General features: G+C 33.1%; 1 protein-coding gene across 4 annotated transcripts in view; it reads right to left on the reverse strand.

The window, feature by feature from the left end:
- Positions 1-15,299, reverse strand: part of Ask1 (apoptotic signal-regulating kinase 1) — a 259,398-nt gene that overhangs the window by 237,301 nt on the left and 6,798 nt on the right. For 2 of the 4 annotated variants that reach the window (XM_035377348.2, XM_035377334.2), the window contains exon 2: positions 4,102-4,279. The exons of 1 other annotated variant lie outside the window; for it this stretch is intronic. The gene's annotated coding sequence lies outside the window, so the exon portion shown is untranslated. The remainder of the gene's footprint in view (positions 1-4,101; positions 4,280-15,299) is intronic. One more of the 4 variants, XM_035377341.2, reaches the window with a different exon arrangement.

Below are 15,299 nucleotides of genomic sequence, written 5' to 3' on the forward strand. Positions count from 1 at the left end.
AGGAACTGCGGACCCATAGCGCCTCTAAAAAGATGCACATAGGGAAGAAGAATCTCGTTACAATAACGGGTCCCGTTGACTGAACCTGCATCGAATATGTGAAGGTCTGTACGACTACCAAGCATGATGCCTCCCCAAAAGAGAACACCGCCACCTCCATACCTGTCCCTTTCAATGATGTTCGAGGGATAATTGCAGCTTCCCCGCTCTCTCCAGATGAGTACGCAATGAGAATCGCTACTCAGACTGAATCTGCTCTCATCTGTAAAGAGTACTCGTCCCCATTCATTGTCTCTCCAATTACGGTGTTCCCGGCACCACAGAGAACGCCTTCTCCGATGGGCAGGCGTTAGAGGTACACACCGTACAGGGCGTCAAGCAAACAGACCACCACCGTGCAGTCTTCTGGCCACGGTAAAACGCGATATTGGTTGTCAAGTCATCTGTGTCGTGTGTCTAGCGATTTCTCCCGCTGTCTGCCACCTGTTCCTTCTGGCCTGTAAGGCAATACACCGGTCATCTGCGGGTGTGGTTCCTCGTGGACGACCACTACTAAGCCCCCGGATTGATGTTCCTGTAGTTTGAAATTGTCTCCAAAGTCGTGAAACAATGCTGTGAGCAATTTCGAACTCTGCAGTCACACTTGTCATACTGCGGCCTTCCTCCAACTTCCCAATGATTTGACCTCGGGTAAAAGCATCCAGATGTCGTCTAACAGATTGATTATTCGCCATTTCTCGCTGAGGCAGCAACTCGGTGTGATTTTAACTGCTATACAGCGTGCAATCTCTTTGCCAGAAATACTGATCTTACACCGACAGCATGCTTTATACTACTCAGACACTCCCCCATTATGTCTACCTGCATATCTGAGCATGTGCTACCGTACATCACCTACTTAATCTCCTGATTGGTCTTTCTGTCCGCTCTGCCTCTTCGTTCAGCTGATATGCTAATTTTTCGACTTCGTCCTTAATTTTTGCACACCAGTGTAGTATAAATAATATATCAAAATATTTCACATGAAATCTGCTCCAATCTACTTTTTTTGTTTAGTTTATCAAATAATAAATGACTGGTTATACTATTAACCAGTGTTTCTTAAACTGTGGGTCGCCAAAAAATTTGGCAGATTTGATATTTCAGTAACTTATTATAATAATTTTACAATTACCAAATATTTTTACACAATGTATCTGAAAATAGATAAAGATAAGAGAATACATACAAAGAAAAAAGGAAAACACTTCGATGTATTCTTTTTATAAAGAAACATTCATTTTACTTGCTTTGCATGTGATGCTGTCATTTCATTTGTTACGTATTTAAAATTTTCATATTTTTCTATGTCTTAAAATTAGAAATTAAAGCTAATGACCTAAAACTAGAATAGTATATTACAGTACAAGTGAAAAAATTGACAGTTTCACACACGTGTGTGTCGGATTTGTGCAATGCTTATGGGGTCCCACAAAATTTTCTTTTTTATGGGGTTGTGGGGTCGTGAAAAAATTTCTATGATAAAAAGGGGTCATGACTGAAAAATGTTTAAGAAACCCTGATATAAACTGATAGACAGCTTAATAGGTAAATGTACAAATAAGAAATTACACTAATATATAGTGCAGTGTGATTTACTCTCTTTGCTCTGTGAACATGACTTATGCAATTATATACAAGTAATAAATAAGAACTTTTATGATGTAAATGATACATTTGTTAAATATAAAACATATTTATCATAAATTTCATAAAGAGAATTATTTGAACATACAATCTTTGTAGAAAATAGGGTAAGTGGTAAAGTTTTTTATGGTATGGTATAGTAAAGTTTTTTTCCCCTCTCTTCTTAAAATACTTTTTGGTACACTAAACTAGTTGAATACATGATTTTCTTTAAAAATATGTATGGTTATTTTCTCCTTGTTTTCTTTTAATTTTTCTCCATCCATACTGGTCTTCTCTGATGTTTTTTTTTTTTATAATTAAGTATAATTGTAATGCTAGTGGCCAAATTCATCATAAAGACAAAACTCCTTTATTAAAATTTGCTGCTCCTAACCTCCATTTCCGCAAAATTATTTATCAATACCTGGACGTCTATTCTCAGACATCTCATCTTCAACGCTCTATAGTGATAGGTTTGACAACCAATCTTGTGTCATAGTGTTTCTCAAATATGTTTTTAAAAGTTACAGTTTGAAAATAATCTCTCACTCATGCCTGTGGTTACAAGTAATGATAAACACAATACAAATAAATTGTACACTTCAGAATAACTGCTTGCCATGTCATAATATTTTACCACTGCTAATTTAACTACATTCTTAATGGATTTCTGATCTGAAAGTATTTATAAAATAACAGCAGCTTACTTCCAGCGCATTAGTAAAGTCTCCTTTATATGTTTTCTGTATTTTTGAAATATTATTAATAATTTCCACATTTGTTAATTATGACAGATTTTTAGGTCCAAAAAAGGAAAACGTTATTGCGATTTTTGTCATTCCAGTCATTCTATATGTTAACTGAGTATTTAAAAAAGCAACAGCAGCATAAAAAACATTTACTTTAAAAGATATATTTTCAAACCTATTATCCTCACATTAAACCATACAATTTTTTGTCTTTATTTTATTTATTTATTTATTTTCATTCTCAAATTTAGTTCCCGCACTCCATTTATTTGCAACAAACTCAAGCTTCTTTCATAATATATTCAAACTTGTTTCTCATATTTTGTATACTGATAGAAACACCTTTTGAATATTGATGAGACTGATTTTCTTTGCAATACTTGAGACGCTGCGATAGTAAAAGATAAAACGTTTTCCATAAAAATTGTTAAGAATAAAAATTTAACTCCAGTTTTTTAACCCATTTGCAATGTCTTTTCTTTATGCTTTCTTTGATGTTAATATAATATAATTCAATGTTTTTAAGATGTCAAATTATCTTAGTTTAATTGCTATCAAAAATGATAATCGTCCAACCCGCCTTGTAGGATTTAGAATTTTAAGAATAGTATCAAAGAAGAAAATAAACTCCATCTTTTAAAAATTTCACCAAAATGCACGTAAATATTTTGAAGAAGTTCAATATATTTACGTAGCTGTCTTACACCTTGGACTGCATCTTGCACGTGCCCGGCCCCAAGAAATATAGAACTTGTTCTCACAATAGATGATCAACAGCCTGGCCTCAGTTATTACTAATAACTTGAAAGCTGTTCTCTAGAGGAGAATCAAAATGAAATTTTGCTTTCCTTCAGTTGAAATTTAGGTGTTTGTAACACTGAATTTAGCTGTTTCATCTGCATCGTATATTAGGGGGCCCTTAAAAAATTAAAAAGAACTATTATGTATGTGTTAATAGATAATAGAAACCGTGTTTTAAGTTTAAGCATGCAAACGTAGTTCAGTAGGACACTCAAGTGCCCCCTAAACCTTTGGGCCCCTATGCGACAGCATTCCTTGAATACCCTTATTTACGCCACTGCCTCTCATTTAAGGACATATAAAAAAACTTTACAAATTGGCAATACCCTTAATTAGACAAAAGCACATTACAGCTTAAACTAATACGAACGTAAGTTCTAACCCTAAGTAAATTTCTCAAGATTCCTTTTAATATAATTATTTAATTTATGTTTTATTCTTAGATTCCTAAATTTTTTCCAGAATACAGTAATTCACACAAATTTGTCACACATATTAATGATGAGGTGCATTACTTATCACTAATTTCAAACATAAAAACAGATAGCTACAGTAAATTTTTTACTGCTTTTCATTTTCCATTATAAATAAATTATTAACTAAAAATTTATCTTCCATTTTCTTAAATCGTGTCGCACAGAGAATCATATGACAAGCAAAGTTCTGAAAACTGCATATGTTAATGTTTTCCTTAAGAAGTATAATAGTATCTGTCAAATAAATTATTTATATCCCTTCAGTGAAGGTTAAAAAGTAGCCAAATAAAATTACAAATGGCAAGAGACAACAAAAAATAATTTTCATTCCTCTTACTCAATTTTTCAATCTTTTAAGAGTAATGAATTATTATTTTACTTCTTTATAAAAATGATTTTACACTCACCTATCCAAAAACAGACAAAACATTTCTTTCAGCTCATTTCTTGGATAAAATCAGTCAGCTGAGTGATGAATTACGTTTCCATGAATGTAACATAACGTGAGCAAAATGCTTTGAAAAAATCCTCTATGTAAACTTCTATTCCAGGATAGACAGTCTTCAGCTTTCTCACATAACCTAACTTAATATAAAAAGAATTCCAACATTACTTTTATGGCAAATAAATAAGCTGAAAGCTAAAGTTTTGCAAGAACAATATGTATGAATTTTTACAGACCAGATTTAATTTAGATACAAAAGCATAAATGCTACAGGTAAAAGCCATGCTCCTTATTTATCACAAAACATATAACTACAGTTTTCCCTATCACTCCATTAATTCTGAAAATAAACATAATTTTTCAGCAACAAAAATAACTGATATTTATGTCCAAATGCCCAATCACACTTGGCAACATTAAAGGCAGCTTGAAATTTTTCAAACAGATGGACATTTGTAGAACCAATTTAAAGGGGAAATTTCTATATTCAACTTAACAATTCAGAATCCTAAAATATTATTTCTAAAATGATGCTAGCTCAGCCGAGCAGAAAATTATATGCTTAAAACACTCTTTTTAAATTACAAACAATAATAGATTTCTACTTAATATCCCATACAAGATGCCAAATGAAGATAACAACTAAAGCAAATTTTTAAGAGATGTTTTGTTTGACATGAAGTTGTGCCAACGTTTTCTGATTATGACAGGACTTACTGGCAGCGTAAAGGATAAGTACAAAGTGGTCATAAAGAAACAAACATAATCCCCTAATGACAACCTCAGGAGAAGAGAAAGCAAGGAATATACTATTTTTTCAGAATAAGTGTGAGAGACATGCACTAACATTATGCAAGAATATGAATCAAGTCAGGGTTCAGTTCAGACAAGGGCCTTTTGATCATAAAGGGAATAAGTTGAGCTTTGTTGCTAGGCAACCAGACCTTGCTATGTTGCAAAGACTGCTTTAAGGATTTTGCTTAAATGTTCTAACTTTTTGATTTTATGTCAACAAAACCAAGCAATCATACAGAAATAAACATAAACTGACATTCAGTCAATGATTTTGACAAATCAGCTGCACATTTCCATGAGTGTGAACACGCTTAATGACTTTGAAGCCTTAAGCCACAGTCTTTGACCGAATGAAGTCTAAAATGCACCCACAATTGCAATTAAAGTAATAACATCTAAAAACCTTTCTCTACAAACACTGAGATTGAACAATGGCACACAATTCTAACTGATGATGAACAGTATATGGCATTGGAATGGTGCAAATAAAATTTAAAAAATTGAGTTACTGGTCAATAAGCAATAAGAAGTAAGCGAGCTATGGTAGAATACCTGTACTATATGGTATGTACTTTGCAGATGGAATGGTAAAACAAATGTACTAATTCTTCCCAGTTTCAACAATGGTTACACACTTCATGGCAAAGAAGGATGTGACTTTCAGGGAACTAATGCTGTAAATTTGTGAAACTGCATTACACAATGCTCCAATCTCATTGGATCCCTAACTTACAGGACAGCTACTCAAGAATTGTTTTTATCACTCTGAAACTAATCTTAATGTGTTACTGCAGACACCACTGCACAATTCCAAAATCACAATATGGTGGTCACAGCTCATTTTATCCCAAATCTAACCAGCTGATTTTATTTCAAAGTTATGGGTATGGGATGGTTTCCAGAATGCCATTTGGATGTAGGATGGCATTTCAGACACACATACCATTTAGCACGAAATGACTGCTTTAAGGGCCCACCAGTGGCTGAGTGGTTAAGTCACTGAACAGTGACTGGGTGATTTTCGTGGTTCTCCACATGTATAACATGGAAATGAGCCAGTTTTCTTTAAAAGGTCTTTCACCAAGACATCCCTTCTCTTAGACAGATAGTCTTCGTGTGCTTTGCCATAATCAAATAAACCAAACTCAAATGCTTTAAGATAATTATGAGACCTGTATCATCTCTGATCATTTTCCATTCTCATGACCTCTTTATTCTTTGATTGAACAGCAGCGAATCTCTGACTATGGTTTTATGTCCAATGTCAATTGGGATAATAACTTTACACTGAGCACCTTTAATAAAAGTATTGTGACAGAAGTATTGACTGACACAGCTGGTACTAATGATACCACTGTTTCTTTTTTTTCTAACCATATGCAGTGGATAACAGAGGTGGGCATATCGCATATCATTTTAACATCTGTCTGGAATTTAAAACTTTTTCTTCAACTTTGCACATCCTTTTACTTACTTCTATTATTTTACATGTATCTTTCTATGCTTGTATTTCATCAACCCCCCAAGAGAGTTTTTTGATCAAAATCAGGCAGAGCTCAGCAAAGTTGTACTGTCACTTAGAAAGTGCCCATGGGCTTTGCCAACAACAGGCACTCTCTCTCTCCTTGGCCATGATGGAATTCATGGATCTGATCTTATACTTCACGACAAGCTAATCTCAGAACACATACAAGGCTAGAACGACCTTTTCACCCTGTTCTGCAAGTTATCCATACGCACCAAACCGACCATGGAAATTCAATTCCTCCAATTTGCTACACATTTGCCAACTTTTTGCCAAACCCAGTGTATTTTTAAGTAACAATCTTTTTATGCGATGAAGCTGCAGTTGAAATTGTTACATAGTTCATAGTAGTGTAAAATGTAGGGCATGTTATTGTCTTAATTTATATGAAATTTTTCACTATAATCTAAATAGGATGCATACAAATTTGATGACATTTAAAACCCGAATCATTACTTAAAACTTGAAACGGAAGAGCTAACAATGTATTCCTTGTAGTTTGGGTTAAATTTTTTTCCCAAGACCATTCGCTTAGTTAAAAGTAAAATGCATAAATTTAGAAAATCTGGTAGAAGTAATTTTCTCTTAATTTTTAAGAGTTTTTTGCTTCCGAAACAGTGAACCAGAGAAAAATGCCTATTTTTATTTTCTAAAGATGCTAATTTGATTTTAATTTCCGATTATTTAAAAACTCTGATTATATTTTGTAACAGACATCAATAAAAATTATATCCTGCATTATCTCCTAAGACACATACTCTTCCAGTCATGCCCAGACAATCACTCTCCTACAGTACGTCTTATCCTATCTTTTTTATTACTGTTTAAAATCAAAAATAAAATAAATAAAAATACTGGAAACTGAGATCTTCGGATTACAGTCTAATGACTAAAGAGTTTACCATTAAAAATTTCAAAATATAAAAAAATATTAAAAACTTTAAAATTGTCAAACAAACATAAAAATTAAGACATAAATGATCTTATACCAATCAGTTAAAAATCTAACATTAGAAATGTCTTTTCTTAGTTATAACAAAGCGCAAATGTTCATATGAACTAAAAAATTATTAAAAAATTAAACTGTAATGTAAGCTCTGCATTAGAGTATCTCAGTGTATTATATGTAGTCCTTTGCCCTTATAAAGTCTCCATGAAGACATCTCATCCTTTAGACAGAAATCCTTGTTCCTTCTACCACAGTTAACTTAATTGATCAGTACTTCCGTATTAATTAGGTTCAGTGATTTGAATATGGCAAAGCACACAAGAGCTATCTGACTATGGGATGAGATATATTCGTGGAGGACTTTCTAAAGGAAACGGGCTCGTATTCACATTATACATGGGAAAAACCACGAAAACTGAGCATCAATCCAGCCCATTCGCTTGGCTTCAAACAATGTCAAACTACCAGTATTCAGCGATCTTAAACATTTGGCTACTGGTGGGACACTTTCATATTATATTTTCTAATGGATGTTAGCTTGTATTTATAATGGACATACTTGGCAAATCAGCTTCATCGTTTATAACTTTAGCCATTTTTTGCACAGTGGGAATTTCAGTTTGTAAAAAGAAACCACGAACTTTCCTTCATATTGTTGCTAAAGTTAACTCCTCATATCGTTTGATTTGGGTTTGCGTACCAAATTTCAGAGGTCATTTCTCCCCTGGAGTCGAAAATCCTCCATTTTCTTTCAATTTGGATTTCATGTGATTTATACTTGTTACAGAAATACCAGTCAAATCAGCAACAAAAGTAACAATACAGTTATTGGATTTATTGGGAAAATGCACCCATAATTTGACAAAAACATTCCTAACGGTATTCTTGAGGCACTGTGCAATTGTTTTCCAGCTTTATGAAGCTGAAAATTAAACACATATGTCAAAGATGATGCAGATGCCATGACAATTGCTCCCGAGCAGTGAATGAATGAATGCTTTAATTGCTTTTCTCATTGAGAGTGGGGGTGAAGTTCAGGGTTGCTGGAATTTGCAATTTCGCCAATAATGCCAAAAAAAGGGGATGTCTTCCTGCTGGTCATCGAATAATTGACATGATTTAGCAAATTTTTAATTCAAAAAGCTGGACGCAAAGTAATCTATCGTTTTACACATTTTTTCCCTTACGTTCTCCTTGTTCAGCAGTATTCATATTTCCCAGTTAATGTTTACAATATTACTATTAATGTTTACAATATTACTTCTCAAAAAGGTTGAACTATATTCTTCTGCAGACGCATGAACTTTCTAGTATATCCAGTGTTCTCAACTTAGGTTGACCTGTAGTACAGATTCTGCTCAAATCTGGAGAATAAGTACCAACAGCAATATCCCACCCTCACTCATTAATATTCATGTACTATGAGTGTCTCTGATGAGTTGCACAATTTTGGCATGTCATTCTTCAAGTCCACCATAGTAGTAAATTCAATACAATTTTGGCCAGAGTGAGCATGAGTGCAGAATACTTCATAGAAAAGTAATTCTAAAGCGATTGTACCAATACTGTTAGCTTACTTTCTTTACCCATAAAGGCCCCATACGGATTTTTATGGATAAAGAGAAACCACACTGCATAATGAAGAACTGTCATCCAGTTAAAACATACTGGGGTTGCAGTAAATTTTATTCTTTAAATGTCATTATGCCAAAGTTTAGCAAAATCTGACTACCATGTACCCGCAGAACATCGCAACTAATTAGATGGATTAACATCATCAAACATACATGGAAATACCTGCAAAGTTTTATGATGCATAATACTAAAACTGTGCAAGAATGGTTAATTTTAAATGAAATGTTATTTCATAACCTGTAACATGCTTCAGTGGGTACAATATTTTAAATCTACATAATTATAGTCTTTTGAAACTAAGCTTTTTCATTAGCAGATTTTTATCAGCAGTATTTGAAAATTTCTGCCCACTTTTATTAAAGGTTTGGTTTAATGAGATTATAGCAAAGCCTCGAGGGCTAACTGCCTAGAGGAAGGAATGCCTTTGTGGAGGACGTTCTAAAGGAAACTGGTTCCTATATACATTACACATGGGAAAATTATGAAAACGCCCATGCAGCCAGTATGTTCATGGGATTAGAACCTTGAACCAAAACTACCACACTTTAATTAATTTTTTTTTTTTTAAATTTATGTTTGTAGTTAACTACTATATATCTCTAAAACAGCCAATGCAACACAGAATCATTTCACTAAGTTGACATGCATGGCTTACAAATACATCTCCTAGTAAAAGTCTGCATGAATAAATTTTACTGATTATATTTTTATTATTTTTATTCAAAGCAAATTATGAGGGGGGGGGGAATTAAACTGCAATAAAAGGCAGCATTATAAAATACTGTGGTTTAAAAAAAGAAAGGAAAAAATGTATATGAAATAAAAAAAATGCAGTTCACTCAAGTAAGGCTTCATACAAAAAGTAATTCAGAAAATCGTAACGGGAAAAAAAAAAAAAAAAAAACCACATTTCAGAAGATGCACTCATTTGGAAAGCAATATGTGAAACAATGGGTTGTTTCATTGCTTGACATATGAGTATCTAAAAATAACTAAGAGATTTACATTTAAACAACTCTGAAATTTGCTTTTATTCAAATGCACATCATTTTCTGCAGAAAAAGAAAGCTAATCTAAGAAATTTAATGCAAGAGATCCTCTTCTAAATAATGTTTCCCTCACTTTCACTCATACATGAAAATAACATAATCTCCAAAATTATACTAAAAGCAAGTCTGGAGCAAATGCTCTGATGATTTACCAGATTGGTCTCAAGACAATACAGTAGCTGTGTTCCAACTAGCCAAAGGCCATGATTGCTTGGCTACCCATTTGAACAAGACAGGAATTTTTCATAGTTCTGAGTGTACCATCTCCAATTCTGGCTTTATGAATAGTGATCACCTGCTTCTTTATTCTGTCGTAACACAAAGTAATTTATTTTAATGCTACTCAAAGCCTCAGCAGCACATAAGACTTTCTTCATGGCACTTGAAGGCATGTGCTCAAGATTGTGATGCTGTAAAACAACAGAGCTCTCACGGTGACAGTTACGTGAAAAAAATTCAAAATTTTTTAATAGTAACAGCCATTTTTTTTCCTGTGCAAATTGATTGGTGAAATGAAAAACCATAAATGACATTGGAGCAATAGTTGTGTGATGAAAATTACCATGCGAAACATTTGAAAAGAAGATCATTGTTGAAGGCCAATGACAAGACAAGAGAGGAGGGGGGAAACTTATCGAAATTACAAGTTTTCAACATGCCCTCTTTCACAGATGATAATGCATTGCAAGTGTGAAATTGTTGACAACAATGATAAACGTAACATCATAGGAGGAATCTAACTTGCATTTTATCGAATCTTTCAATTCTGACAAATCTCGTGGATCTGATATGTACACCTCAGATTTCAGCTAATCCAAGAACCAGAAATCTATTGGAGTGATGTTGGGGCATCACATTGGTCTTGAAACTGCAAAGCTACAGGAAATGATTCCTTGAAACGTTGTACATGTCAAAAACTTGTAATTCCAATAAAAGTTTTTTTCCTTCTCCTCTCTCGTGTTCTCACTGGTCCTTTGCAAATGTCTTATGCCAAAAATTTTCATCGTACGTGTCAATACGCCAATCAACTTGCGCAGGAAAAAAGTGGCTGCTGTCAATCAAAAATTTTGAAATTTTTTCACTGTAACTGTATACGTGAGAGCTCTATTGTTTTAAATCATCACAATCTTGAGCACACGCTTTCAAGTAACTATATCTGAAACTTCACTTCGACTAGCTCCGCTAGGGGTTCATATATCAAGGAATTTTTTTTTATGACAATTCTGTATATAATAAATAAAATACACATTAGCATTTAAAAATACATTAACTGCAATTAAACCAATTGCCAGCTGGCAATTTGGTTGAATCAGGCTGATTTAACATGGAACTATAAGCCTCAAAACTCTGTAAATTAAAAATAAACTCATTTCTTTCGTTTTCTTAAGACAAAGTTTTCTGTACTATACCACATTAAAGATTATGTTTGCTAATATAAGTATTGCTTAACACTACTTAAAAGCTTTATTGTAACAGTGCAAATGTTATGGATAGCTAATTCCAGTGTGTTTGTATTTAATATTAATTCATATATTCTTCGAATGTGTATATATTTACAGGGCTTAAATTGTGCCGGCTCCGGTACTTTTCAGTTTTTAAGATATATTACAATTCTTGCCGGAGCGCACCAGAGCCCTAAATAAGATGAGCTCCATTACGTCTTTTTATAAAACTGAACCACAATTTAAAAAAAAAAAAAAAAACTTTAGAATTCATAATGCTTTACTTTAACAATAAGTAAGATCTTTCAATACTCTGTTTCCCTAAGATACAACCTCGTGAGATATTCAAGGAAAATCCCCCTCACTCACATGTCGAAATCTTTCTGTTTAAGAAGCACAATAAATTTACGAGAGCTTGCTTAGGATCGCGTAAATTTCTCGTCATTCCATTGTATCTAGTGTGTTGCTATCGATGGTTTCAGTTTATTATCCTCGCAGGAAGGGAAATTTATGTGCATTAAGTGACAGCAAGCATAATAGAGTGAAATACTGAGATGAACTGCTCAAGCATGCCTTACACTATTGTCTTCTCACAATATCCACAAATGTAACCAAATACGGGGGGGGGGGGGGTGTCACCAGCAACTTTATGATCATTCTTAGGAGTCAGATTCAGAACTGTTTTTGGCCCCCGACACACATTCCGCTTGATGGCTATAATTATATCAGCAGGGGGACATGGTCAAAGAGAACTCTCTCTTTCCACGATTCATCGGCAACTCTTTCTCGTTTCTTAACCGCTCATTTCCATTCAAAATGTCTCTCACACCCTCAATCTGTTTCACCCTGTTTTTACCATTACCTGTATTCTCATCAACAGTAATACACACATATTGTTGCTTGCGTATGGGTTCATAATAAATCGAATGCACAAATCCGATGAAAAGTGAATAAAATTTATACTTATCGCAACAAATAAAACAAAATGCTGAAATTTTCTCAAAGATATTTGTACAATATCGCAATATCTCACAGTAGTTATATTTTAAACTACTAAAACTGAATAGAACTCAATTCAAAACACTGAGAAAGCTAATACGATCTCACCATGAATTCATTTCAATCAATAACAGCACTAAGTAAACAACTGAATTGACATGTTTTTCTTCGGCTTTTATACGCTTTTTAACCCTTTGAAGGGCACCGGTATATATTGTCAATTTTTTAACCTATAAAAAAATGCTAATTTTTCTACACCAAAAGCTATAATCGTAAGTGTCTAGTGTTTTCTTTAGATTCTAAATGGCAACATCACCCTATGAATGCTCAATATGTTACAGTTATGAAATTAATATACCTCGTTCCAAGGTATCATGTTGGAAGATTGATAAATTCTATTGGATTGGAGGGAAAGAAAAAATTCAAAATCTGCAAATATATCACGTACACATGCTGAATCTTATATATTTACTTCATTTCAGTCAGAAGTGATAATTAACAGAAGATTATTTATATGATTTTAAAACCGGTATATAGGTACCACGCCAATAGATGGCAGCACCAGTCTTCTCCTTTTCTACTCTGTGACATAACAGAATTCCTTTATTATTATAACAGTTTATGATGTAATAATTTTTCATGATTAATTTATAAGTCGTTTAGGATTAAATATTATGTTCATGGAGGAATGGGGAATTTACTGACCCTGCGCTAGGACTGAATACAAGTATATATATTCATTGTGTACTCAGCTCAAGTTTCAATCGTCTGTGTTTAGCTAAAATTTTTATTTCGGCACTTATTACTTTCCCAAGAGAAAGACTCATCGATTTCAAAATTGCCGTATGGGATCAAAACTTTACACAATTGTGAGGGTTAAACGTGACATGCTAGCCCCCAAAAGACACCTGTTGCTTTCTGTTTTCCAAAATCCTAGAATGCAAGAAATTGAAAAGAGGTGATGACAACCAATTTGTTATTCGGGAGTCACGCCTTCTTCCCTTTGTGAGGTGTGATAAGATCACACAAAGGGAAAGCTCACTTAAAATGAAAATGTACTTAAGGTCCATCTCATAGTGTAATCACAAAAACTGCTGGTTTGAAAGCATGCTTTTATTCCTTAGAAAAATTCTTTTTAATTCTTTGTTAATGTCAGATGAAAGACTAGAGAACACAAGAGAAATTTGCGCTCTGGTTGATACAAATAGGTTGTTTCCGAAATAAATTTTCACAGTTGGTGAAAGGAGGAAAAATATTTCTAAGGCCCGTTTCAGATGCAAACTAAAATTTATCCAGAAGTTGGAAAGGAGCCCCTATGAAGCCAAAGGGGTTGAAAATCAGAATAAGAGCTTGAGGTGTATCAAATAACAAAATTGTTTAATGCCGTTTCTTCCTGAACAAAAAGATATATTACAAACTATACTTACAAAACTTATACTTACAAATAAAAAAGGGACCCTTACGGTCCTCGATGATCTAAAGTGTACGTGCGTGGAGGGGAGGACGATTCTTCGTATCATAGTATGAAGGATGGTTTTTTTCACATATTATCTAAAGCATAAAATACAACTTTAAAAATGCAACATACTTTCTCAGCTGAGTTGGTCGTAGTGCTTCATTTTTCAATTTCTTTAATTTTCGGCTGAGTTACATCTGCTTCTAATATTATACTAGTTCAGTTACAGTATGATACGATTTACACATGCAGTGTTATATTTGCTAATTTTTTTTATAAAATAATAGTGAATTTAAATCAAGTCAAAAAGCTTTTTACCCATATTTTACATAAGTATGTTCAGCTAGATTGCATCATCAAAGTGCATAAAAACATAAATTTTATTTTTTAAATTTTAAATTTCTGCCGAAATTTTTTAAAAAAAATTTGTCTTTAGATTTACATAACTATATTCAAGCACTCATCACTACAGACGCACATCAAAAGTACCCAAAATTAATTTTAAAAACAAAGATTAACAATTGGCAGCTAACTGGAAAAAAAATGTCCTAGAGGAGCGCCGGTATAAAATATATATACCGGCTCTCAAAATTCAGGATTTCGCTCTAGATTTTTTTTTAAATCTCAATTTTGTGTCCTTAGGGTCCATAAGTTATAGTTCATGCAAAATTTTACAACAGTTTAAATTATTTTATATACCGCCCCTCAAAGAGTTAATCCTGCATGAGAACATTCCAGTATTTTCTTAATTTCTTCTGCATAGCTATATAAATACAAAATCTGTAACAATATTTAATTTTTGTGCTGGTAAAAGAACATTTTTTAACCTACAATCCTTTGAAATAGTGCATTAATATTGTACAGAAAGTGTATTTATTTCTTTTCTTACTCAGCTTTTAGAGGATTAGAGTAAATCATAAAAATCTGTTACTTTCCATATGTACGAAACAATATGAAGTAGATTATGCATTACTTTATGTATCCCTACAGTATGTAACATAGTGCAGCCTATCAGATACTTCATTTTACTATTCCTTAAATTTCAGACGCAGATACTAATTAATATTCGGTAATTTTTTTTTCCGTAATTTGAAGCGTAAGGTTTGGAATAATTATAAATGGTCATTGCTAAAAATTAAACTTTTCGGATAAAATTTAATGCTCAAAATATAGGTGGTGTGAAAGTAAATAAAATTAAAAATTTTGTTTAAAAATGTACATATTAGTTTTTGCGGTTCTGTAGAAAAATTATTTAGGTTAAATATTTTTATTCAGATATAAAAATCGGTATTGATTAACTGAATTAAAAG

The sequence above is a fragment of the Stegodyphus dumicola genome, chromosome X1 (assembly GCF_044657685.1).
Source record: "Stegodyphus dumicola isolate Sdum_Otavi_A_Nest chromosome X1, ASM4465768v1".
Taxonomy (NCBI): Eukaryota; Metazoa; Arthropoda; class Arachnida; order Araneae; family Eresidae; genus Stegodyphus; species Stegodyphus dumicola.